The sequence below is a fragment of the Eubalaena glacialis genome, chromosome 14 (genome assembly GCF_028564815.1).
Source record: "Eubalaena glacialis isolate mEubGla1 chromosome 14, mEubGla1.1.hap2.+ XY, whole genome shotgun sequence".
Taxonomy (NCBI): domain Eukaryota; kingdom Metazoa; phylum Chordata; class Mammalia; order Artiodactyla; family Balaenidae; genus Eubalaena; species Eubalaena glacialis.
The window spans coordinates 50,170,668-50,195,559 of record NC_083729.1 but is presented as its reverse complement, the minus strand read 5'-3'; the positions used below and the strand labels follow the sequence as shown (position 1 = coordinate 50,195,559).

General features: G+C 37.4%; 1 long non-coding RNA gene across 3 annotated transcripts in view; it reads right to left on the bottom strand.

Moving 5' to 3' along the window:
- The window catches only part of LOC133105377 (uncharacterized), a 589,177-nt gene that overhangs the window by 481,189 nt on the left and 83,096 nt on the right, over positions 1-24,892 (bottom strand). Inside the window, exon 1 of one of the 3 annotated variants that reach the window (XR_009703847.1) lies at positions 11,184-11,225. The exons of the other annotated variants lie outside the window; for them this stretch is intronic. This is a non-coding gene — a long non-coding RNA (uncharacterized LOC133105377). Of the gene's footprint in view, positions 1-11,183; positions 11,226-24,892 lie in introns of those variants that run through there. 3 annotated transcript variants of the gene reach the window in all.

Sequence of the window (24,892 nt, the reverse complement as noted above, 5' to 3'; positions counted from 1 at the left end):
ACGTGGATATTACTAACAGAGCTAAAACTGAAGAGGCAAGGAAAATGGAGAACTCCCAAATCAAGAGTTTATCAAGATGTCTTCAGCCTTGTCCAGGGTAGAGGACAACTGAACTCCAGGAGTGGAGACAAATCCATAAGGCTATCAGAACCTGAGGACACTGGCTTTTACGATCCAGATAAACTAAGTGGCTGTGAGGCCTTGCTCACCAACAAAAAACAGGGTTTAAACTCCAGCTTTTTAACAAGACTAGCTGCAAGGAGCGAACATGCTGACCAGTTACGCTATACCCAATCTTGTTTTAAGTGAATAAACTAGCATTAATTATACATTAGTTTTCTGTGAGCTTGGGTTGTCAGTCCTCCTGACCTTAGTTACCCTGGGAACAAACAGGAGAGGAAACCAGAAGACCTCACCTGTGTACAGGTGTCTGTGGTGAGAATGCCACAAAACAGCAAGTTACAGACCCAAGAGAACCAGAAGGAAAGTGTGTAACTTGCTATTTGCAGCATCCTCACCAAGACCACCTGTAAACAGGACCGGGTTACACATGACAGCAGTTAGCCTGGGTGGAAAAATCATGTAACTCCCTCTTCTCTGTGCTTATAATCAATGAGAACTCAACCAGAAAGTATACCAACTCGATTTTCCTTTCAAAAAGACTTTTGATTTCCAAAGTAGGAAAAGATATGCTGACAATACTAGCCTTTTTTAAAATTAGATTATGCTCTTTGTGAGGTACAAGTTAAGCCCAATCTCCCTTCTTTCTGAGGCATTTTTGAAAATGCCTGATATAAGAAATTATGAGGAAAGTGCATAAAAGCAGAAATTTAATGATATTTTATATACTCCATTGCTAAATTCAAAAAGTGAACAAATATATTCAAGAAAAAAACATTCCAATTAAGGTAGTTGAAATTAAAAGAATTATATTACCTTTTGGTTAACCAGAAAACTCAATTAACCAAAGTCACTTATTCACTATGCTTTTCAGTTAGTGAAGATTTTGGAAAATTTAATAATATAATTATACATCAGAGTTTGTCATGAAGATAATATCCAGTTGTTACAGTACATAATGTGCAGAGAATTTCTTTCAATTGTTATTGTACTGAGTGCTATTTATTTCAGAAATACTCTAGAGTTAAAGAGGGGAGACATTCTAGTTATTAATCTTAAATCCTTTCAGGATGGGAACATGGCCGTGGGCCAGCAAAATGGAAAGATGCACGGCAATAAAAAATCAGCAATTCCTTCCTCAAACTTCCTAACCCAAGTGGCCAATTGTTGGTTGTCACTGCATTAATCTAATTGTAACTCTTTCCTATTGAATTTTAAAATACACGAAATGACTGGGGGGAAAATAGCAACTTGTAAAAATCAAAGGGTTCTACAGTTAATGTTACATTCAAAGGTAATTACTTAACACACGCAAAGCCTAACTGCGCAACCTACAATTCTGCAACTTTCTGTCAGCTCTTTTGCTTCTACTTTAAATAAAAGAAATCCCTTTCATTTTGTCAAGAAAACTTTTCTCTACCTCACTACTGCCTGACAAGGGAACAGATGGCAATTTAAGGGGAGAATTTATGAGAGCCACAATCTTAATGTTGCATAAAGGAAAGAAAAAGACTCGCATCAAAACCACTGACAAATGTACTTGCTAATATTAATGCACTCCCCATTCATCCAATATGCTTCCTAATTGCTTTTCTGTACATAATAATGTGGCACCTGCTGCTCAACATTGCAAACGCATCAGGATTTCTCCAAAGTCAAACAGCTCTGCAACTGGCCCTCTCCCAGTGATAAATGTAGAGCACTGTATCACGCACAGTTCCTGTCAGTGGCATAATTAAAATTTTATACTTACAGAAAAAGATAGTAAACAATCAGTTCTTAAATGGATTCACAAGAGGAACTCTTGTTACAGCCAACTTTATAATTAGTATGCATCATGTACTGCTAATATATCCATGACAAGAAAATAGGGGAAAAATGAGAAACTTGAGCTGTTCCCTTAATGCAATGTTAAACTAAAAGAAAGGAAGGAAGGAAGGAAGGAAGGAAGGAAGGGAGAAAGGGAGAAAAAAAGAAGAAAAGAAACAATCTACTGTTACTTTACTATTGCATCAAGAGCTTTCTCTCATGTTAGCATGTTTCTTCCCTATAGCTTGTCTATGCTTTCTCAAGTGGTGATAAGAATAAGATTGGAGATTAGGAGAAAAAAAATTTTTGTGTGCACACACATCAGTGAAAGCACACCCCAAATTCCAATTTTTGTGTAGTATGGGGCTCAGAAAACTACAGCCTGCTGACTAAATCCAGTCCACAGACTGTTTTGGTAAGGTCTGTGAATTGAGAATGATTTGGATATTTCTAAATATTGGAATACAAATTAAAAGAAGAAGAATATTTTATGACACTTGAAATTATATAATATCAAATTTCAGTGTCCATAAATAACGTTTTATTGGAACACAGCCAAGTTCATTCATTTACATATGGTCTCAGGCTGATTTCCTGCTACAAGGGCAGAGTTGAGAAGTTGCAACAGAGACTGTACGTACGGCCTGCAAGGCCTAAAATATTTACTATCTGGCCCTGTTCAGAGTTTGCTGGCTCCTGAGTGAAGGTATTTGTACTCTAGAGATCTATGCAAGTACAGTCTGTAGCTATTTATATGTGTGTGCACACATAAACACGCACACATAAACAACGATTAGTGATCAAGGAGACAAAAGTAGGGTTCCAGCAAGCTTATATCTGTGTGTGTGCACATGGGTATGTGTGTGAAAGGTGAAAAATTATAACTCTAAGCGTAATTAAAAAGTAATGTCGGACTTGTGATAAAAATCAAATTATATTAATTATCCATGTGGGCTTTTATTTTGGTTACAATTATATCTTGCAAAATCTAGGTCATCACTTTTAAATCAAACATTTATGTTCCTATGTCTGTGAAGAGTCCACTTCTTAAACAGCAAAACAGCCAAAACAACAACCCAAACAGTAATAACAAAAGGTTTACTTTCAACTATCATAAAATGTTGAAATAATGAGAGATTTAGTAAAATATCATCACTGTTTAAGCCATTTGGCTGTTTTATTTTGACAAAGCTATGACTAAGCTAAAAAAAAAAGCTATTTGATAAAATTTCTTAGAACTACACAAGTGCGCACACACAAACACACAAAAATACAAATGAATGCATGTAAAACTGGTTAAAGCTAATAAGGCCTATGGATAGTGTCAATCTCAGTTTTCTGGTGTTGCTGTTGTACTATAATCATGTCAGATGTTACCAGTGGGGGAAACGGGATGAAGGGTACACAGGACCTCTCCATACTATTTTTGCATCTTCCCGTGAATCAATAATTATTTAAAAGTACAATTTTTTTTTAAAGTTATTCGAGAACAGAGACCTTCTCTGGACAATGGGTTGCCTCCTCTAACTAATATGAAATTATATTGTACCTGGATTTTTGTTTAATTGACAGGGAAAAAGAAAATAATGATAGAGATAAATAAATACATCTAAAGATCTACACACTCTCCGTATATGAAATAAGGCTGAAACAAATCAATCAGTTTAATTTTTTTTCTGGTGACTAAAGCAGGGGGTGGGGAAGGGGGCAGAGAACCAGCAAATGGATTATTTGGTTTGGTGGACAAAGCACCGAGTTAGCTAGCTGACCATTTTGCTTTGCGTGGCTTGTCAAGTGTTCCTTCCCAATAAGTCCGGCCTGCAGGGCCTGATGACTCTTTCTTTGCTCCTCTTTTCACATCCCCCAGGCACATTCTTATTGGCCAGGACCTTTCCCTTACTGTACAATTACCATCTTTTACATCTAGATGAAAATCCTTTTCTTCACAGCTGAAAGCTGAAAGAGAAGGGAATTTGAATCTAGAGGATTTTAACTTGCTTTGCTTCACTAGGAAAGCATGCCCCATACAATGTAGTGCCTTTTTAAAATTGCTTGTTCCTTTAAGCAAATAGTATTAATTCCAACATAAAAAGAGGGAGAGGACTACCTGTGAATATAAATAAAGTGAGAAATTCCATAACTAAAGATTAAGGTCTAAATCAGAGGCACAGATGCAGATAAAATAATTTGTGTCATGAATGAAAATGTTACACACTTAACTCCTAAGAAAAACAAAACCTTTTTGAAGATAAAACTGCATAAAAATTGCTGATGTGAGTGAGAAATAAAGTATGTTTTTAGTTTTCATGGCAGGAAGAAGATGAGATTCGTTTTTATACCACTCCACAAAGGCTTGCTAGCAACCTGCTTAGAATACAATAGATGGGATTTAAATTTCCTTTTCCTTTACGTGGTTTGCTCATTTGCATGCTAGGCCCCAGAATGGTCTTCCCTCTCTCTGCCATTTCACAGAAACACTGGAATCTGAGCGCTGGGAGCTAACTGAAAGGTACAAGGTGCTTGTGAGTTCAGCAGAAAGCTCTTTTATCAATGTATTTGCAAGGGAAAAATGTAGTCCTTTCCTCACTTCATTGGGTAACTTTTCCTTTGAGGGACAGCTTCAAAAATCTCCTCCCCAGAACACCTTTTGGCCCAGAAAAAGTGCTCCGGATTCCTCAAAAACACAGAAGCAAGCTCACCATGGGGACTGCTAATGAACAAAGGTGAAATTAGTGTTGGTTTAAAGCATTTTTAGGAGAAGGATCACTCTACCTTTCTCCATTCCGGTGACAGTTTCTGAAATTTCTTCATTTAAAATATCATACGTAGCTGTAATTCACACTTACAAGAAAGTCCAAGGGGGCCAGGACATTGGAGGAAAGGAATATGAAGACCTTCTATTCCATTTTAGGACGATTCAAGTGTATACACATGTCACAACTATCCAACCCAGTGACTAATAACGTAAAAGAAGAGAAGGAAATAAACACAAGACATAAATGTAGATGAAACAGGAAATATCAATCCAGTTCTAATGACTGCAGTCAGCTTTTCAAACCTAGAAAGTACATTCTCATCATAAAAAGACATACTGTATATGAAGGGAAATGCTCCCTCATTGCAATATGAAGATCTCAGATGTGATGCCCAATGAAATAATAAAAGGACTATATTCATCAACAGACTTAAAACTGCATGTTATTCTCTGTTACCGACAACTGTTCATAGGAGCTGAAAGAGGTAGGGATGGCATTCCTATGTAAATAAGAGGGAGTGGTACTGGAGTGTTGTTTTTTCCAGCCTTGCAAGAGCCCTCACAGCAGGAAACGTTTTATTGTAATGCAAATGTATTTGATTTCCTCCAAAATCCCCTTTCACTGTCTTTCCTGTCTGAATGTATCATCATACCATATTTGCAATTCTATTAAGCACCATTTTATATTAGCCTAATTTACGTAACCTGCCTAATAGGAATCGGAAATGTTACAGTTATTTTACTGGATCCAATTAGTATTTCATTGTTTTAGCCTGAGCACCATATTGTACAATAGTCCTCAATACTCAGCTAAATGGAATAGGATGTACTCCACGTAATACGATAAATGGAAGCATATGTTTTAAGCTAATTAAAACGCAGTTAAAACCTTCCTGAACTGAAACCAATTGCATCCTTTAATATCTGGTGAGTGACTATTTAAAAAAAAAAAAAAAATCTAATAATGAAATGTCATCTTATGGTGAACTTAAGAAAAAAACACAAAAGTTAAGTAGTGAAAATAGCTGGACTAAATTACTAGTGAATTGTTTCCTGGAAACGCATTTTCTCTTTTTATGCCTCACACAGTGAAGAGTGAGTTTTCCCAAGTTAAATACGCAAATTCACAAAACGTGTAAAATTATTGGTTTAAATATATCAGTTAACAAGAGGGTGGAGGAGTATTTTTAAGTATTCCTATAATTAAAAATATAGTTTGCGATCCTATTTCTTATTTTAACATCTGTTCAATTTTAAGAAATATATCAAGCGTTGCCTTTTGTGCATCTATGTAATAATATATTTAGAAAAAAAGTTACATGATTTCAAATCAAAAAAATTTTGGGACAATGGTAGATTTTACAAGTGTACCAAAGGAAACACAAATAAATCAATGGCTTTACACGGGGATGCTAGTCTGTGAAGACTGACATTTTGTGTCAAAATTGTGAAGGTAGCAATAGCAATCACTGTAGCTATTTAACACTATAAATATATATCATATATAATATATACATAGTTCCTTATAATACAGGAAAATCTTTTTTCACTAATTTCAGAATTTTGCTACTGAATTCATATTGGGTTGTTACGCTTTTTTATCTTGGTATTGTTCCCCTAAGAACCACAGTTTCTATTAAAATATAAGTAGGAAATAATCAACTTATATCCAGGAGGAGAAAATACTGACACATAACCCAATTAAAAGCATATTTGCTTCTTAGTTTTTATACAGACACCTCTCAAACCCCACTCCCATGAAGAGAAAATAGTTTTTTAAATTGCAGCTTTGCCATAAATAGCTTTCAGAAAAATAAAATAGGTAAAAGAGGTTTTTCATACCTTAAAAGAGAGGCCAAAAGTTTAATGTTTAGCAAAATATCAAATGCAATATTTGGAGGAAAAATCTTATTTTTCACTCATGACAATAGTAAGAAACAATACTAAAGTGAACTCCTGGCCGACTGGAGATTTTTTACGGTAATACAGGATGGTTGCACTAAACATGAGAGTGTGCTTTATGTCATTTCTTTTGACTTTGCCATTAACTCCATAACAGCTGGCATCAAATATACTAAATTGTGAAATAATGAGCTTGTATATTGCTAGCAATTACAGAGTTAAGTTAAATAAATCCTTGGAGTACAAAATAAGTGTGCCTTCTACCTGACAATAAATTAAAGGTGACATCTGCCTTAATTTAAAACTGCCAAAGATCATAGATAAAAATCAACAACAACAAAAATACTGTGATTGAAACCACTTCTCGAAATTTGCCATATATATTTGACTAAATCCATTTCATATATGTTTATGACATCTGTCATCTCCATCTATTATTTAAACACTTTATGCATTGCTGAGTTATGAAGTATGTTTGTGATAACTATACTTTTGAATTAGAAAGCTCAGATTGTGAATGGTATATATCTTGGTTTCCTTGTCAATATATATATATTTAAACAGAAACTAGATAACCAATCCACAATATTCTTTTAGAGAATGATACCAGAGGGCCTGTGCCTTTAGAAAAACAATACAGTTCCATGTCTGAGGACCAGATTTTGTGGGGATGCTGTTGGTTACCATATAAACATCACTTATTCAGTGAAACTCATACATGTCATGAAATTAATTTTTTTCTTTAATTTTGAAAAAATATAATTTGAACTATAGATGAATGGACTATGTCCAAAAGGAATTCAGATGGCAGCTGCAGTTAGAAAGAGACTCAAACAGCCAGGAGCTTGATCTGTCAGAATAGAAATACCCTATGTAAATTAATCAGAGGGGGATGGGACAGGTACCAACACAGGACCCCTCTCTTTACACACACACACACACACACACATACACACTGCAAATATGAAAAGTTAAATAAGAGTCACAGAGCCTTATGGATTTCATAGAGCTGGAAGTGATTTTAAAAAGTGATTAGAGACAGCCTTTTGGTATCTAAGAGGGGAATAAAACTATCCCAACTGATAGTTATATGTTTCCCTTCTGAATATTTTCAGGGATGGAAACATAACTTAAGAGGTAATTCCTTTTCTGAAAATGTAGCATCTTCCCATCTTGAATCTGTTATGCACCCTAATATCTTTTGGTGATCTGGAAGGTGTAAGGCCATCTTACAAAGACAATGCAAGCCTTAATATTTCCATCCCAACAAAGCAAGCTATCAGTTTGGGTACAATGACCGACCTCACCATTTCCCATAGAATCAATTTGTATTATTGGGTATGAAGGTACAGACTGACATAGATCCAAAGTACTGAAAGCAGACTAGCCCTCAAAGAAACGAAGCTTGTTGGCCAGCCAGAATTTGAACTAAAGTGGAAATTACAAAATATAATAATTAACCATTCTTTTTTTTTTAAATAAAGAATTTGTTTCTGCTTTATAACAAAGTGAATCAGCTGTACATATACATATATCCCCATATCTTCTCCCTCTTGAGTCTCCCTTCCACCCTCCCTATCCCACCCCTCTAGGTGGTCACAAAGCACCATTATTTTCTTAATTGCCTAATTCTCAGACCTTGAGTGGGGTGGACACCAAGGTGAAAATCTGAGAGCTAAAAGAAATGTTTCTCAGCTATTTCTACACCCAAGGTCAAAATCAAAAGCAAGACACCCAATTCAAAATTCTCAACTCTTTTTCAGTTAGCTGTGCATTGATGCCAAAGGATTAGCATATATGGTGACCAAAATTGATGGCACAGATGGCTGAAATGACCACAGAGTCAGATTTGAGGATATTTATCTGCAAAGCTTTTACTGACTTGGGTGTTCACAGATATACACATTTTGTAACCACAGAGTGACTGAGACAGGCTCTATGGACAAAATAAGTGGGGATGGGGGGAATGCTGTTAATGAGAATTGTTTCGTTATCAAGTGGACTTTACCTGTTCACTATTGCAAAGAATTTTAGACCAACCTAAACTCTTCTGCTTGCCCAGAATATCTCAGAATTACTGCTAAGAACATCTATCTCTCCTTTTTTACTCTGCACCTTTGTAATGCTATCTTATTGAAGTAAAAATCATCATCATCATCATCAAAGACCATATTCTGGAGGAAAATGAACAGACTATCTCTAATTTCTTTGGAAACGAGGTCAGTGTTGGAATTTGAATTTATAAAAAGTGTACCTCGATGTCTTACATGATTAAATAATCTGACCAATATGCCCACTAATCTCTTGAATCTGAGTAATATATGAATCTCTCTTTTACTCCTAACTCATAAAACCATAAGGAACCCCACACACTGGCATTCCTTCTGGCAATGGCCAAAGCTTCCAATGGGCCAGGCCACTTTATTTTTGTTCTGGGTGGAATGTGGATCTGTGGGCAGATGATGAGGTGCTAATAAGGAGCTAATGTCCCTACAGCTGGCAAACTGCCAACCTCAGGATGAGAGGATTACAGCATTTGTCTGCATTAGTCCTGGACAAAGGAGGGAGGGGCTGGGGGAACGCCAACTCCAGGTTGAATAACTTGACTCACATTGGATCCTGTGTCCCATTCCTAAGGTAAGGGGACATCTCAGGATAATTACACACTTTTCCTAGGTGGCATGGCGAGCTCTTATGTGGATACACTTGGCTTGGTTCTCGTTCTACAATAAATTAGTTAGAATAGGCAAGTTCAGAACCTGTGCCACCTTATCACCAACTCAGGATATAATCATATTACTGTGGAACCAGGTGAAACTTCTTGTCTGCGTTATATTCATTCATCAGGAATGTAAAGTTAGTTTATACAAGTGTCTAGCCAGATCGCTTCTTGAATTCAAAATTTATTTTTAAAAGAGAAGGGCACTTTATTTTCTAATTTTGCCATCAAAAATTCACATCATGAGTTTCTAAGCCAGGCGGCTGATTGGAAAAAAAACCCAGAGAGACTTGAAATTTCAATAGAATCATCCTGCCTGAGCAAAATACAGCTGAGGTGCTTCCACCTGGACCACTTTCACCCAGGTCTCCCCAACATTGATTTCAATAACAGTTATGCCCGTTACACTTTAAAGTCTATCAATATGCTAATTAATGTGGATTTTCACGTACATAAGGAAAACAAGGAAAGTTTTTAATGGAGATGCAGGTTTGAAGGGATAAAAATAAATACTTTTTCTGGGAAAGATTTTTAAAAGCTTGAAACATGAAAGTAAATATATTTACACACTAAATAATAATCCTAAAGTGCATACACATTAAGTCACATTATGTAATTTTAAGACATTCCATCTTTTATAAGGACATACAAATATATGTTCATAATAGCTATTTTAGATATATATTCTACATAAAATCATTGCTCCATTCACGGTGGTATTTTGAATTCCCTGCATGATTTGCTAAATAAGGATCATGGTATGTATGCTCCTAGCCACCACCCCCCCCATCCGACACACGCGTACATGTTGTGACGCTCCCGCTGTAGAAGATGAACCACGTGGTTGAAGCATCCCTACCCTGCAAGATCTGTCCTGGCCCACTTCCCCACTCTCATCGTCTTCCCTAATCTCTACCCTGCTCACCAAGCTTCAACTCCCCTTCGGAGTCTTCTGAACAGGACAGTTTTCACCCCAGGACTTTTAGAGGTGTTGTGTGCAGGGTGCCTGGAATGCTCTCCTTCCCAGTCAGCCTAGCTGGTACCTTTTCACCCTTCAGTCTAAACTAAATTGTCCCTCAAAGAGTTTCCCCTGCCTGCTTTGATCACTCTGTCATAAGCATATTTCTCCTTGAAGTTCTCTAGTTCAATGTTCTATTTTTTCATTCACAACACTTGAACACAATGTTTATTTCCCTCACAGCTGTTTATTTCTGCTTCTATTTGCCCCACTAGAATCATGTGAGCCTTCCTCGCCGATGAATCCCCAGGGCCTGGCATAGTACTGTACTCGGTAGGTTCTCAATAACTATTTGTTCTAGCAACGAGTGAATTTAAGATGCTGAATAAGGTCTAAAACATTTTAGGATGCAAGTTTTAAGCATGATATCATCCATAAAGACAAACAATGTTTTTTAGATGTTGAAGAATAGGTGAGTTTTAGGCAAAAGACAAATTCTGTTTAGAGTTACTTCATACATTATTTATGCCAATTTATTGCCATACTGGCATCCAGTATTATACTGAGGACACTTTCTTAGCTTCAGAGTGATAACTAAAACAATAATAGGTAATATTAACTGAGCATCTTTCAAAGCACTTGTTTTATCTCTCTTAGCCCCCACCTTGTAGATGAAGAAACAGAAGCATTGATGGGATGTGTTACCTGTCAGGGACATACAGCCAGGAAGTAACAGAGCTGTGTTTGAGTCTGGACCCTCTGGCTGCAGACACCATGCTCGGAACCACTGCAATGTGCTGTCGCCTACAGTCCCGGGTGCACCGCGGCCACTTTTGACAGACTGTCCAACAGCCAGAGGCTCTCATTCCATGTACATGTATGGAACAAATGGGAGAAAAAAACAAAGGAGAAGGACTTACAGAATCGTGGCACAGGTCCAGTTTGGGGTGGTTGGTGCATGGCTTTCCCTCTTTCAGATGGTTCTGAATTACAAGCTCCTTCTCACACTCTCACCCTATTTCATACAACATTTGCTTTGTTTGCAGCACTGATCAGTCCAGCTTCTGGTGCCTTATGATCTTTGACTTCCTCTGGCCCTGGCTAGACTTGAGCACTCACAGCTCTCTCTCTCTTTACTTCTCAAAAAGATTCTTATCAGCAAAGCAACCATGATATTGGTTAGGTTGCTACTACTGACCATATGTAAGAAAACTGTAAGCATGTACTAGATCAAGGAGACATAACATGGGGACAACTGCCCACAGGGCTACATGGAGGTCTGTGTGTGTACGTGTGTGACTTTCAGAACATGGCTGACACCAGTTGAGGAAACGGCCTAAACAAACACAAACAATTAACTGAAGAAACTTTTGACAGATACTTGAGGGTCACATAGTGCATGTGGTAAATCAACGCTACACATCTTGAAGATAAAGTCTGGTGTGATCCCACGTGAAAACTACAAAATATCAATATTAACCAGATTATCAGCCTCAGGGCATGAATTCAGTCAGCAGGAAATTTGTGAAGGTAGAGACAATCTGGTTCCATAATGATGCTGAAAACTGGTAAGATAAAAGGACAAGGGAAAGTAGCAATACCCCAAAGAAAATATGTTTTCAATGAAATTGCTGGTTTTGCTTTCATCACTCATGCATGGGATCTCATGAACAATAAATGTAGACTCCAAAAATAACTATCCTGATAAGGGTGGGTAATATCTGAGTTAGCTGATACAATGGGTGGTTAGTTTCATACACCATTTAAATTGTAATAGTGAAACGAAGCAGGACCCTATGGTCCTTGCTCGCCATGTCCTCAGCCTGCCTTTTGTCTGTGGAAAAACTTTAGCCAAAGAGTAAGTTTCATCAGAGAAGTAAGAAAATGCAGAAACAAAGGAAAACAGTCCAACAAGAATAAACAATAATAGTTTAGTCATTAAGGATAGTCAAGGACCTTTAGTTCCTCTTCAAGGGCTATAGATAATATTCTGAGCCATATCCTATGAGCTGTCTCATAGATACTAAAACCCCCCACCAGGTGGAAGAAGTTAACTACATGATGACCATGACATAGCTGCCACAATTCCTAGATCTGGCCTCAAAAAAATGGGAAAAAACCAACCCTGGAACTGAAGATTAACTGTACTTAAAATACTCAAGATGACGTGGATCAGACTAACGCATGACCAATTTCAAGATGACTGTCAGAGCTGACTGTGCTGTTTCTGCATGTAGCCCCCCCGCCACCCCGTTCACCTATAAAAGCTCTTGCCCACTGGTTGTCAGTGGGTGGGAGTCGGCCTTTGGACAGGAGTCCACCCCACCCCCCAGGTCGCAGGCCTCAGAAATAAAGCAAACTTTCCTTTCCACCAACCTTGCCTCTTTATTGGCTTCAGAGCAGAGAGCAGCTGGGCCCTCACTTTCGGTTACGATCGTATCAATCAACCTCTGACCCCAAGGTTGACCCTTTTCCCAAGACAGTAAACATTTTCTTAAAAGGCCAGATAGTATTTTAGGTTTTGCAGGCCATGTGATCTCTGTCACAATTCCTCAACTCTTGTCATCATAGCACAAAAACTGCTGTAAGGCAGTAAAACAGACAACAGAAAAGAGCAGAAAATAAAGAAATGAATTGACTGTGGCTGTGTTCCAATAAAACTTTATTTTTGGACACTGAAATTTGAATGTCATATCATTTTCATGTGTCATGAAGTATTATCCTTATTTTGATTATGTTTCAATCATTTCAAAATGTATAAAACATGCTTAGCTAACAGGCCATACAAAAATAGGCAGTGGACCAGATGAGGCCCAGAGGACAGTTTGCTGACCTCTGCCTTCTACTATTACAGAAAAACAAACAAAAACTCTAGAAGGGACTTTTCAAAGGAGGTAAGTCTTTTGGAATATCAGATTTTTTTAAAAGGAATTAACCATATTCTTTATATGTGAATATCATTTTGACCCTTTTAATTCAAGTATGTACATACAGAAAAGTGTACATCTTGAGGAATATTCACAAACCAAACACAATTGTGTAACCACCACGCAGATCAAGAAACAGAACATCAATTTGGCACCCAGAGGTTCCCCTCATGCTCCTCACCCGTCAGCCACCATCACCACCACTCCAAGGGTGGGCTCTGACTTCTAAAGGCACAGATTAGTACGTCATGTGGGTTTTTTGATATGGTCATTTACTTAAAAAAAAAGTTAAATAATGATGTAGGATAAACTATGGTTATACAATTAAAAAAAAAGTCACTGCCCTAACTGAAATTTATAATTTTAAAACCACATTATCACAGGCTCTGGGAATGGAGGAGATTTTACAGAATATCCATATTTACACCCTCATATTACACCAGTTTCTCAGAGTAACATAACTAATGTATTTTAATTCAATTGTTCTATCCAAATATTAGTTCGATAAGCAGTATGTATGCACATGTGTATGCGGTCAAAATCTATACATCGATAATATCGACACTGAGTAAAACAATAAATTAAATTTCTGGTTATGCTATAATTGTCAAAGCTCATATCTCCCTCATTTTCATTACATAATTGACAAAGCATTGAATTTTTTTACACTGAGCATCGAGGACTAGCCAATACTTTCAGCTATTGGCACTGCTAATGAAGATAAGGGTCTTTACTACAACTCACAAATGATTAGTCTTCATGATAAGGTGCAAACTGAATAATACTTAATGATTTTATTAACTGTTTTCTTTTGTTATATATATATCAAGGTATCTCCATGTTTAAGCTTTAGTATCAACTAAATATAAAATAACCCTTTGCTAGTTTTACTGAAGTTACAGCAAAACTTTTTTATATAACAATACAGTAAGGTTGGGCATTTTAACAATCTTAGAGCAGAAATTTTAAAAACTATATGTGCCTCATTTCTAAACTACGATACAAATACAGGAGCAAAGTTAGAGAAAAGGTAAGATCTGGAGCTGTTTTCTCACACCATTTTAGGCAGCCTCCTTTGCAATACTGTCGTACTTTTTTCCCCCCAACAGTGAATGTTTTCACCATAAAGGAATTTTATGCTAACAAGATATGAAAATGCTTGTTTTAAGGAGAAAAATTAAAACATGTTATTATTTAAGTGTAAATAGCAATGTATAATTTATCCTGAAATAAGCCATTAGTATTTCTAGGTATAAAAATAAACTAATTCCAAAGAGTTAAATGGGATTGGGTAATCCTGCCCAGTGCTCTTCTGGTCTCCACTTTGTGACAAAGCTCTTCCTTTGTGACCTTGACCATGGCAAATTATCTTGAACCTCAGTTTCCTCATCTAAAATGTGATACTGTGAAGTTTCTTTCCAGTTCTAGAAATGTAAGTATTCTCAGCACAAGAAAGTAATTAATGTCCAAGCAAAAGAATGTCTTCTTTCCTGAAATGACTGAATAGAGCACAGCTAAGAAAGAATTAAAATTTAAAAACAATTTTCCTGACATGTTATGAATTCCTCCAATAGTTCAGAGGCTAAGTGTTAAAACACTTCGACATTAAGAAATGAATGTTTCAAATAGTAAGAATACATTCTCCACACAGGCAGTTAAACTTTCCAACTGCTGGCCAAAAAACGTTATCAACTCCACATCTTTTAAAAGTGAGACTTCTGTGGCTGGCCCATACTGATCAGTATAAATTCAGTCCAATTTAAAGCACGGTAACAATGGGGGCAGTCTCAGACTATTACTTTCAACGGGATTGAGTCCCTAAGGATGGCAACGACTGAGTCCCATTGAAAGTAATGGAGTAAGCAATCACATGCCATTACTTTCAAGGAGACACAGTCTCCACTACCCATAATAACATGGTTCTATAAATCTGCCTGACTCATCAGCATGAAGAATGAAAATGTAAAAGACTTTCAAAGCTGCGAATGTGCACCCTGAGACCGAAAAAAAAAAAAATCCTCTTCTCTCTCGCACCCATAACTCATCAAAGTTGAAACCTATTTTAGTGGAGCTAGAAAGGTCCAAGAACCCAGGGCAGGGAGGATGACTCCTAGGAACAGGTTCCTGTCCTTCTCATACCTGCTTTTGAGCAACTGCTGACATGCTGCTACATGCTGTCTGTAATCACATGACTGTTTTGTGCCCTTTTTAGTTTTCAAGTATTGGCAGCTTAGAGAAGAATAGTTTTGCACTCTCAGAACCACAATTGGTCAAATTCATTACAAATGAGCTTTTTCCTTCTGTTTTAATACATATGTGTTGATTTTCCCAATAAGCGGAAATATCCAATCTTGATTTCTTTCCATATGACATGTGGGTAAAATTCCAAGAAAACCTGTGTTTTAGACATAAGTGAGTTTGCCAAGATTTCCTCATTTCATTTCCTTTAACTAGAAACTGATTTTGAACAAGAAGATGTTTGCTTTTCCAAACCTCCCCTCAATCTGAATCTCTCAACCAGTGGAGCTCAGGTTCCTTTTGTCAAAGGAATGATCAAGAAAATCACAGTTAAACACTAATAAAGCTTTATCTACAGGTGTGCTAGTAAATTTTAACAGCTAGCTCTCAGGGAGGGAAAAAGGCTCTGATTGTAGAATTTGCCAATTTTCCTGGTAAAAATACTCCCACCATGGCTGATTTCAAGTTACCGAAATGATGATACTAAATGGAGGACATGGGAAAAGATACGCAGTAGCAAACCACCATGTAGTATTTTCACTAGAAAGATACAATAGACATAAATGACCTCAAGATCATAGACAATAGTAAAATGTCATAGAGTAGTTAAAAAGTGATGAGTTTTCAGTATCTATTACCTTTATCTTAAATATAATTAATTTATCTATAAGTTTAATTATTTGATTTATAATAATGGCTGTGTTGGACTTCCCTGGTGGCGCAGTGGTTAAGAATTCGCCTGCCAATGCAGGGGACACAGGTTTGAGCCCTGGTCCGGGAAGATCCCGCATGCTGTGGAGCAACTAAGCCCGTGTGCCACAACTACTGAACCCGAGCGCCACAACTACTGAAGCGCGGGCTCCTAGAGCCCGTGCTCTGCAACAAAAGAAGCCACTGCAATGAGAAGCCCGCGCACCGCAGCGAAGAGTAGCTCCCGCTTGCCGCAACTAGAGAAAGCCCGCGCGCAGCAACAAAAACCCAACACAGCCAAGAATAAATAAATAAATAAATAAATAAATTTATATATATAAAAAAATAATGGCTGTATTTAACAATGGGCTTACAAAATGCCTGACAATCTAACAATTGGCTCTTGTGAACCAGTCAGTACTAGCCAGCTCCAGCACAACCACTGGGTGTTTTTCTCTTCAACTTGGAGCAGTCAAGTTGACATTATGTGAAGGGTCACAAGGGACTTGCAAATAACTGAAGACTTTCTCAGACTGTCTAAGACCAGTAGGATTTGTCCTAAGTAAAAGATCCACGTGGTCTGAAATTTCTGAAAAGTCATATGCAAACTGCTTGGTCCATGACCCAACCTGTCTGATGTAAATGAATTAAGGTCACACCTTCAAAGGTTTTTATGTTAAATTTTTGATGTGGAAAGGGCATTTGAGTCAAACCCAGGTTTATCTCAGCTCCCCTTTGCTACTTGTGTGCCCTTGGTTTGTCAGTCTTAACTTTTTTGTTCTTTAGTTACCTCATTTCTAAAATGAGGCTAATAATGAGCCTAATAAAACACTATCGACAATTGTGAAGGATAAAACTAGAGTCCCTCTCAAATCCTTCAATTTCCACATACCACAGTAGTATATAATTTTCCTTATGAAATGCAATAATGTAAGTGAAAAAAATTAGGCAACTCCCTCAGACCCCTAATGATCTTATAAATACAGGTTTTAAGTCATTTATGAAGCTATTAAAATAAATCCTACCATCTGTAATTTTCACAGAGTTTCCCCTTTTATTTAAAGAACAACTTTTGACTCTTTTAACAGCTTTATGAGTCACTTTTTCTTCTACCTTTTCAGTGCATATAGTGGATTCTTCAGTCACAGATTTGAGCTACAGACAGATGCAGTACTGCATTCATAAATGTATCTAGAACTTTGAATTTTTTAACTAAAACCTCTCACTTTCTTAGACTTCTTCATTTCTATCACCTAGCACCCGACTTTCTCTAGGAATTTTTTTTTCCACCCACAAAAAAAAAGAAAAAGTATTTAAATTACAAAAATTCTGAGTGATGAGAGAAGAAAACAAAAACATGTAAAGGTGTGGATGTTAGGAGATTCGCCAAGTGTACTCACTGTCCAGTACTTACCCTTACACATAAGCCTTGCAGAGCAATGCAGACTCCTTTGTCAGTATCATTAAAAATCAGTCATGCAGAAGACTTTTCAGTGACTCATGAGGAGTCATAATAGTGAATGGCTCATTTACAAATGCCAAGGTTCCACTTATTGGAGCTACTTGGCGTAATTTTGAGAGTATTAAATAAAATAGTAGTTGTGAAGTACTGGGAACAATGCTTGAGACATAAATATATCAGAGGCCTCTCCCTTAGTTCCTCCTTTGACACCGTAATGACAAAAATAGCCCCAGAAGAAGACAAAATGTAGGGAAAAAGCTCTAGATTGCTTTCCATGCTAATTTTAGACTTTTCCTGTTGCAGGAGGTCGGCATGCCCATCACTCCTCAACATTCAGTAAGTGACAGCTCTAGCAAAAGGAGAAACAAAAGTTTCCTCTTCAGTTATGCCTGGACACGCCCTCATTAACTTATTTCTGCCTATTTGGAACTTTGCCTTTGCTTTTGCTAGATTGTCCCTTCAGCTTATCCCCCAGACCTGGGCAGGCGTGGGGATTGTTCCTTTTAGCAACAATTATTGATAATTTTCTTGCCTCTTTCTCCCTCCTTCCCTCCTTGTCTTCTCATGTGGCTCAGCTACACATACCATCAGAACTTTCAATGCTCCATTCCCCATTGTCTTAGTCAGTCTGGGCTGCTATAACAAAAATACCATAAACTAGGTGGCTTAAACAACAGAAATTTATTTCTCACAGCCCTAGAGACTGGGAAGTCCGAGATCAGAGTGCCAGCATGATTGGGTTCTGGTGAGAGCCCTCTTCCTGGTTCACAGATGGTTGTCTTCTTGCTGTGTCCTCACATGGCAGAGAGGAGGTAAGGAGAGAAAGAAGGGCAGGGCTTGGGGAGAGCCAGCACTCTCCTGTCTCTTCTCATCAGATCTCTAATCCCATCATACGAGCTCCACCCTCATGATCCAATTACCTCTCAATGGCCCCCACCTCCTAATAACATCCCATTGGGGGGTGCGGTTTCAACCTATGAACTTGGGGAGGACACAAGAATGCAGTCTATCAATCACCCCTATCTTCTACCTCTGTTCTACTCAATCCTTTGAAAATCCCAATCTTTAATGACCGAGAGCCCCAAGTTCTCCTTGAGCATGCCTTGCATTGCCCCTGTGCTGATCAAATTCTGGCTCTCTCTGGCAATGCTACCTAGCTCAAAAGCCTCTAAAGAAAGTCAGCGTCTCAAAAGGGGGCAGTCCTAAAAGAAAAGGTTAAAATGGAAATATTGTTATTAGAAAAGTAATTAGGGTGAAGCGGGACAACTACCAGCTTTCCATTTTAGTATAGAAATCCTTTGTTGTTTTTCACAGGATGCCAGGATTCTACCAAATACAAGTTAAGCCATGACTTAACCTTTAAAAGAGCATGCAAGGTTCTCAGGGAAAGCACCACCAAAGAGTCAATTTCTATAAATTAAATATTTAAGGTCAGACCTCAGATGCCTTAGCCAAAGTATTTTTTGAGATAAGTATCTATAGTTACTTAATAAATGTTTGTTGATTTATATTACTAAATCACTGCACAACATATAGAACATTCTGAGAGTGAGGGATTTCTCCTAATATAGATAATTTTAGCATCTTTAAGGCCATATATCACAAAATCAGGAACCCCACAAAAGTTAAGGTTAAAACGTATTTATTTCATCATAAAAAGAAAGTTTAAAAAAGAAAAAGGAAAAAAACCTCTTTAATATATTATATTACACAAGATCTTATTCCGAACAGAGATCATCTAGTTAGTAGCCTAGAAAAAAAAGCTCCTCCCTTTCCCACCTAACTGTATCTCAATCTTTCCTCTAGTTACCAAAAATAGTTCCCCTTTGGCCACACGATAGACTCATAAGCAATAGTTTGGATGTGCTCTTTGGCATTAATCTATCCTTAATATATATGTATTTCAGAGAAGCCCAAAGAATACAGTTGAATAATGAGGAATAATTTAAACGGTGCATGCAAATTGTCATGAAGAAATGAAGAGGAAATTGTGTCAAAACAGAATGTTCACATTATAATAAAAAAAAGAAAAGAATGAATTTCAATGCCTACCGACTTCTCAAAAAATATTCAATCCCATTAGACTGAACTTTGAAGATGTCAGCAGTGCTCCTGAAAACTCTTAAAGCAGAGAAACTATGCCATCCAGCACTTGAAAATAGATAAATATACTCCTTTGAGGAATATCATGAACATTTTTTAGGAACTGTTTTGTCTAGATCTGCTACAAGCAATGGTACTGGCAAGAGACACATTTGTATTCATTTCTGTATTCACTGTAAAACCCTAGAATTTTGCCCAGTTGTTGTCTCTTGAAACAGTCTCAAGACTATAGACAATTTTCAACGTGAAAGTACTACTGGGTGATAATATCATCAACTAAGCATAGATAGGTTTAAACAAACTTGATATAGCATTTACTTCTTTAAACAAGTCTTCTTTTTTTTCATTATTTGCTTTCATCTACAGCAGCCTCCATTTTTTTCTATTCTGTATAAACCTCTATATTTTTAAGAATTTATCAGTGACAAGAATGTAATCATTTCTTAAAGTACTTTGAACAGCACAGCCTAAAAGGAATTGTAACAATAAATTTAAGTAATTGAAATTTGTCTATCTCTTTTAAAAGTTATTTTATCTCACTAATACTAGTCATAATATGAAAACCTGTTCAACAAATAGTCATTTTTCAGTATGTTTTTTAATCTTATAGGTACACCCATTTAATATCTATAAGTTTGAGGGGAAAAAAAGCAAAGGAATAAAAATGGAACAAGAAAGAAAGATAAAGATTACAAGATTGGTTATTATGGCATTTTAATTCAGTTCTTCCTAACTGTAAACAAAACAGGGACAAAACTATTTAAATTCTGTGTTCTTTCCTACAAGGAGCTTTGGTTTGTTTTACTGTACATTTTGGTTGCAGTTTACTTTTTATAGTCTCCAACAGGCACCAGGTTTTTCTCCAGCAGTTCTGAGGGAGTTTTCTGTGTGTGGTATTTTATTACAATTTATAAATGTTTGTCCTATGTTAAGTCCCACTTTCTCTTAGAGGATTCTGGAATCAGAGGATGAGGAATACGCATGGCAGGAAGTCACATGGCAATCAGCCAGGCCATTGTTGTGAGTTGTTAGGGAGCTTGCTCACACAGGAAGTTGAGGAAAAGACCCTTCTCTAATGAAGAGGCAACCCCGTATTCCTTTAGAAATGACCAGAGTTGTCCTCTTGTGAATTCAGTTTCACAAACTACACAGACAGGTTTAACATGGTCTCCAAATGGAAACAGTGTTGAAGCTCTAAAACTGTTGTTCACATGATACATATAAAAACCTAACTCTTAGATGCATTTCAGTCCTGTTCTCAGTTTCTGCAAACTATCTCTCCCTTGGAAATTCAGGATTCTTTCACGTGGTACCTCTGAAAATAATCGTAAGGTTTATTTTTTATGGTTCGCATATTTTGAGGAAAAAAAAAAACGTTAAATAAATCATTCATACATTAAGAATGATTACCAGCGTGTAAAGTGGAATGCAGAATTACCTTAGGTAGATTACGCACAATGCTTTTTCAGGACGGCAGCTAATTTCCAGCAGAAAGGTCATGCAAAAAATAATGTGATTAGAAGAGGTGGAAGGAAAAAAATAGCCACGTATTTGGACATAGACCAAATTCCCTTTTCGCCACTGTAACTGAAAACCATTGCTTCAATATTTAATGAAACGCTTATGCTGCAGCACCTGGTCACATTGTCAGCATTGCCTAACCACTGCCTCCCCCGTGGGTCATTACTGCAGCCATCTGAAAGGGGGCAAACTGTTCATCGACGACAATAATGCCAGTCTTTAAGAATCTACAGCTACAAAACAGCAGGAGACAGAGTTACTTTGGCTTTGATCTTGGGAAACATGGCTGGGGGCAAAATGCTGTTTCCTACCATCAGAGGCTATACAGTTAGCAATAATTCTGTAAGTCAAAGCCATTCACAGGACTCAACTTGGCTGCCCTGCTTTGCTTTCTCTCTCCCCTTGCAGAAAGCTAGCAGCTCCTGGTGAGAGATCCTTGTCAACAGGAAAACACTAGTTCACGCTACCCTGCTAATGATCCAATGCATCAATACCTCAAACAATCACAACAAGCAGATGTCCTAAGTTAATATAGACTTCCCTGGGATTTTCCTGGTGAAACATGGCTTTAAAAGGCATTAGTCTTTTGTCCTCACTAGAGAACGGCTAAATTCTGGCACCAATTCCTTGGGTATGTGAACCTAAGCCTAATGGAATTTAATTACTTTAGTGGTATTAATCATCTGTACAGTAGAGCAAAGAGTATTTTATTACCACTTTTAAGGGTTATCGGCACATTTATTTCAAATGAACGGTCAAACTGCGTTACGTGTAAGGCATGCCAGGTTTGAATTCTGCAGCTGAGGTGAAAATAAATTTACAGTTTAAAACTCTTCCCCTATCATCAGCATCCCACCCATTAACAGTGGTAGCACATATGTAAGACTCTCAAAATTAAAAGAAATTAAGTGTTGAATTAGCTATTCATTTTTTACTCTCTGGTTTTATTCCTTATTCCAACCATTTTGACTACTCATTTGCAAAGGTTGCTTTATACCAAGGACCTCAGGAACACCAATTGGCATCAAATAGGCTGTGACACCATTACAGGCTTAGTTACAGAAAAGTGACGCTAATCTTGTCCTTTATCAGGCAACAAGCACCAGCTCAATAGTATAAGTTCCTCCAATTCACACCATATAGCAAATGCTTTTGTTTTTGTTCATATTCAGGGAAAGTGAATGTGTACTTCTCTCTCCTCTTGGTTGTTTTTAGCCCTATTTGAATTGTTCTATAAAGAACTCTAAGAAACTCTTGCATCATTTATAAAGCTCTCCTCCTGTGCTAAATAGATCCAAGAATGGATTGCAAGATGCCAAACTCAGGTTAATTCTGTAGACTTCAGTAAACTTTGTCATGAAGCATTCTACAGAACACAGTGGTAGCAAACTAGAAGAGTGGGACCAGGAAAAATGCAGGACAAAGGTCCTGATACAATTGTGGCCAGAGCGCTCTCTAGGGCTCTGGAATCAGATTGCCTGGGCTTTAATCCCCAAGTATTAGTTATGCCACTGTGATATAAAAAGAAATATACTTGGTCTTTGTCCCCAGTTCCTGGCACTAAGCTCCTCAAACTCTTAGAAGTTCTAGAATGACAAGAGTACTTTTTGTCATTCACATGGAGCCCCTTTTCAGCTTATGTTAACGATGTGACTTAGGGTAGGGCCCCTCGATAACTTCAGGATAGGGCTGGTCAGCAGAAAGATCAAGTGCTCAGAGGGTTGGAACTTGCAGCCCCACTGATCGACCTGGGTAAAGGGAAGGGTGGAGGTGCTGCGGATTAAGCTCTATAAAAATCCTTGAACAACAAGATTTGATGAGCTTCCAGGTTGGTGAACATACGGAGGTGCTAGGAGAGTGGTACCCTTGGAAATGGCATGAAAGCTCCAAACCTGTTTCCCCAAACCTTGCCCTATGTATCTCTCCCATCTGGCTGTTCCCAAGTTAAATTCGTTTATAACAAACTGGTAATCTAGTAAGTAAAATGTTCTCCTGAGTTCTGTCAACAGCTCTAGCACATTAATCCATCCAAGGAGAGGGTTGTGGGACCTCTGATCTATAGCCAGCCGGTCAGAAGCACAGGGGTCTAGGTAGACTTGAGATTGGCATCTGAGGTTGGGGGAAGGCAGTCTTGGAGAACTGAGCTCCTAACCTGTCGGATCTGATGCTATTTCCAGGTAGATAGTGTCAGAATTGAGTTAATTGCTTGGTGTTTTGGGAAAAACACACATATTGGAGACACCTTAGGTAAATTCTTCAACCTCCTCAATGACCTGATCTATAAAATGGGAATATAATCACAGGCTTATTTTAAGGTTCAAAGATTATGTACAAATAAAATAACCTTAGCACAATGTCTGGTTTATAGTGGGCTTTGTTATGTTGTTGTTACAATTGTAAGGAAGATACATAATATTTGAAAAGCTATATATTCCACCTTATCACATGGGTCAACACCATGTTGAACGAATTCCCTATGAATTCCAGTGCCTTCTAAGACAACTTCATTTTTCTCCTTCCTCAACTCACCCCTCCTCCACCAAAGTCCTTATAGCCCCCGACCTGTTCCACATCCACCTGTTTAAGGCATTTTCCACTATCTCATTTCAGAGACATTCTGCAAAGAGAAGCAAATGAGAGTAATTTGTGACATGAGATACTGCATGTGCAAAAGACACATAATTAGTGTCAAAATGGATGCATTTGCTTTTTAAAGTCTATTTGTCCTGTGATTTCAAATGAATCAAGCTGCTATATCTCTCTCAACAGCTTCATACTACTCCATAATGAATTAAATGGCTCCTTTGAAAAAAAGTGTAAGCTTTATGAATAAAATGCTTTTTCAAATGTTGGGATAAGAAGGACTTAAAAAGACTCTTATGTCTAGTACCCTTTCACTTAAAGATCATCTCCAAACTCAGGATCTTTGAAAGAAAAGCATTCTCCAAGAAAAAAAAAAAAACAACTTTCCCCCCCCATCTTTCCAATCATTATAATTACCAGTGGGGGGTAGAAAAAAGCTACAGTATTCAGCAAAGCAGAATAGGGCCCTGAATTTCCCTACCCCTTCTTAGTACTCTGACGTCCTAAGCATGCAATCAAGGCTCCAAATCCTTTTCAAAGACATTTCATAAGAGAAGAAAGAATGCCCCACTCAAAGCTCTAAAATGTTTAGATTCTGCTATTCAGTTCCTCTATTCCCACTCTATTTCTAGCCTCTGCTTTTCTTCTCTGAATATCTGTTTGGTATTGAAATAATATATGTACCTCGTGAGTTCATTCTCTTAACTCTACCTTTGAAACAAGCTTGTTCCTCCAAGTTTCCCAAACTTTAGTCTTTACTAATCTCCTTACAGATTTGAAAAAAAGGAACAAAAAATTTTTGAGCCTGACTAACAGTAGTCTATGGAAAAGGCATAAAAATTTTTTAAACTTTGGAATCATCCAGAGCTATGGATGACTAAAGGAGAGAGTGTTAATAAATAACTTGATCAAAAATAGTTAGAGATTCAAGAAAGCAATCTGCACTGGTCCAGGTAGAAATATGCACATCCACATTATAGATAAGCCCAATTTCTAGTAATAGTGCTGTGTTGGGAGGGAGTTAAACTTAGCAATAGATTTATGGAACTAATCTTTTCCTATTTGAACAAGCAAAGAATAAATAAAGGAAAGGACTTCTCAGATT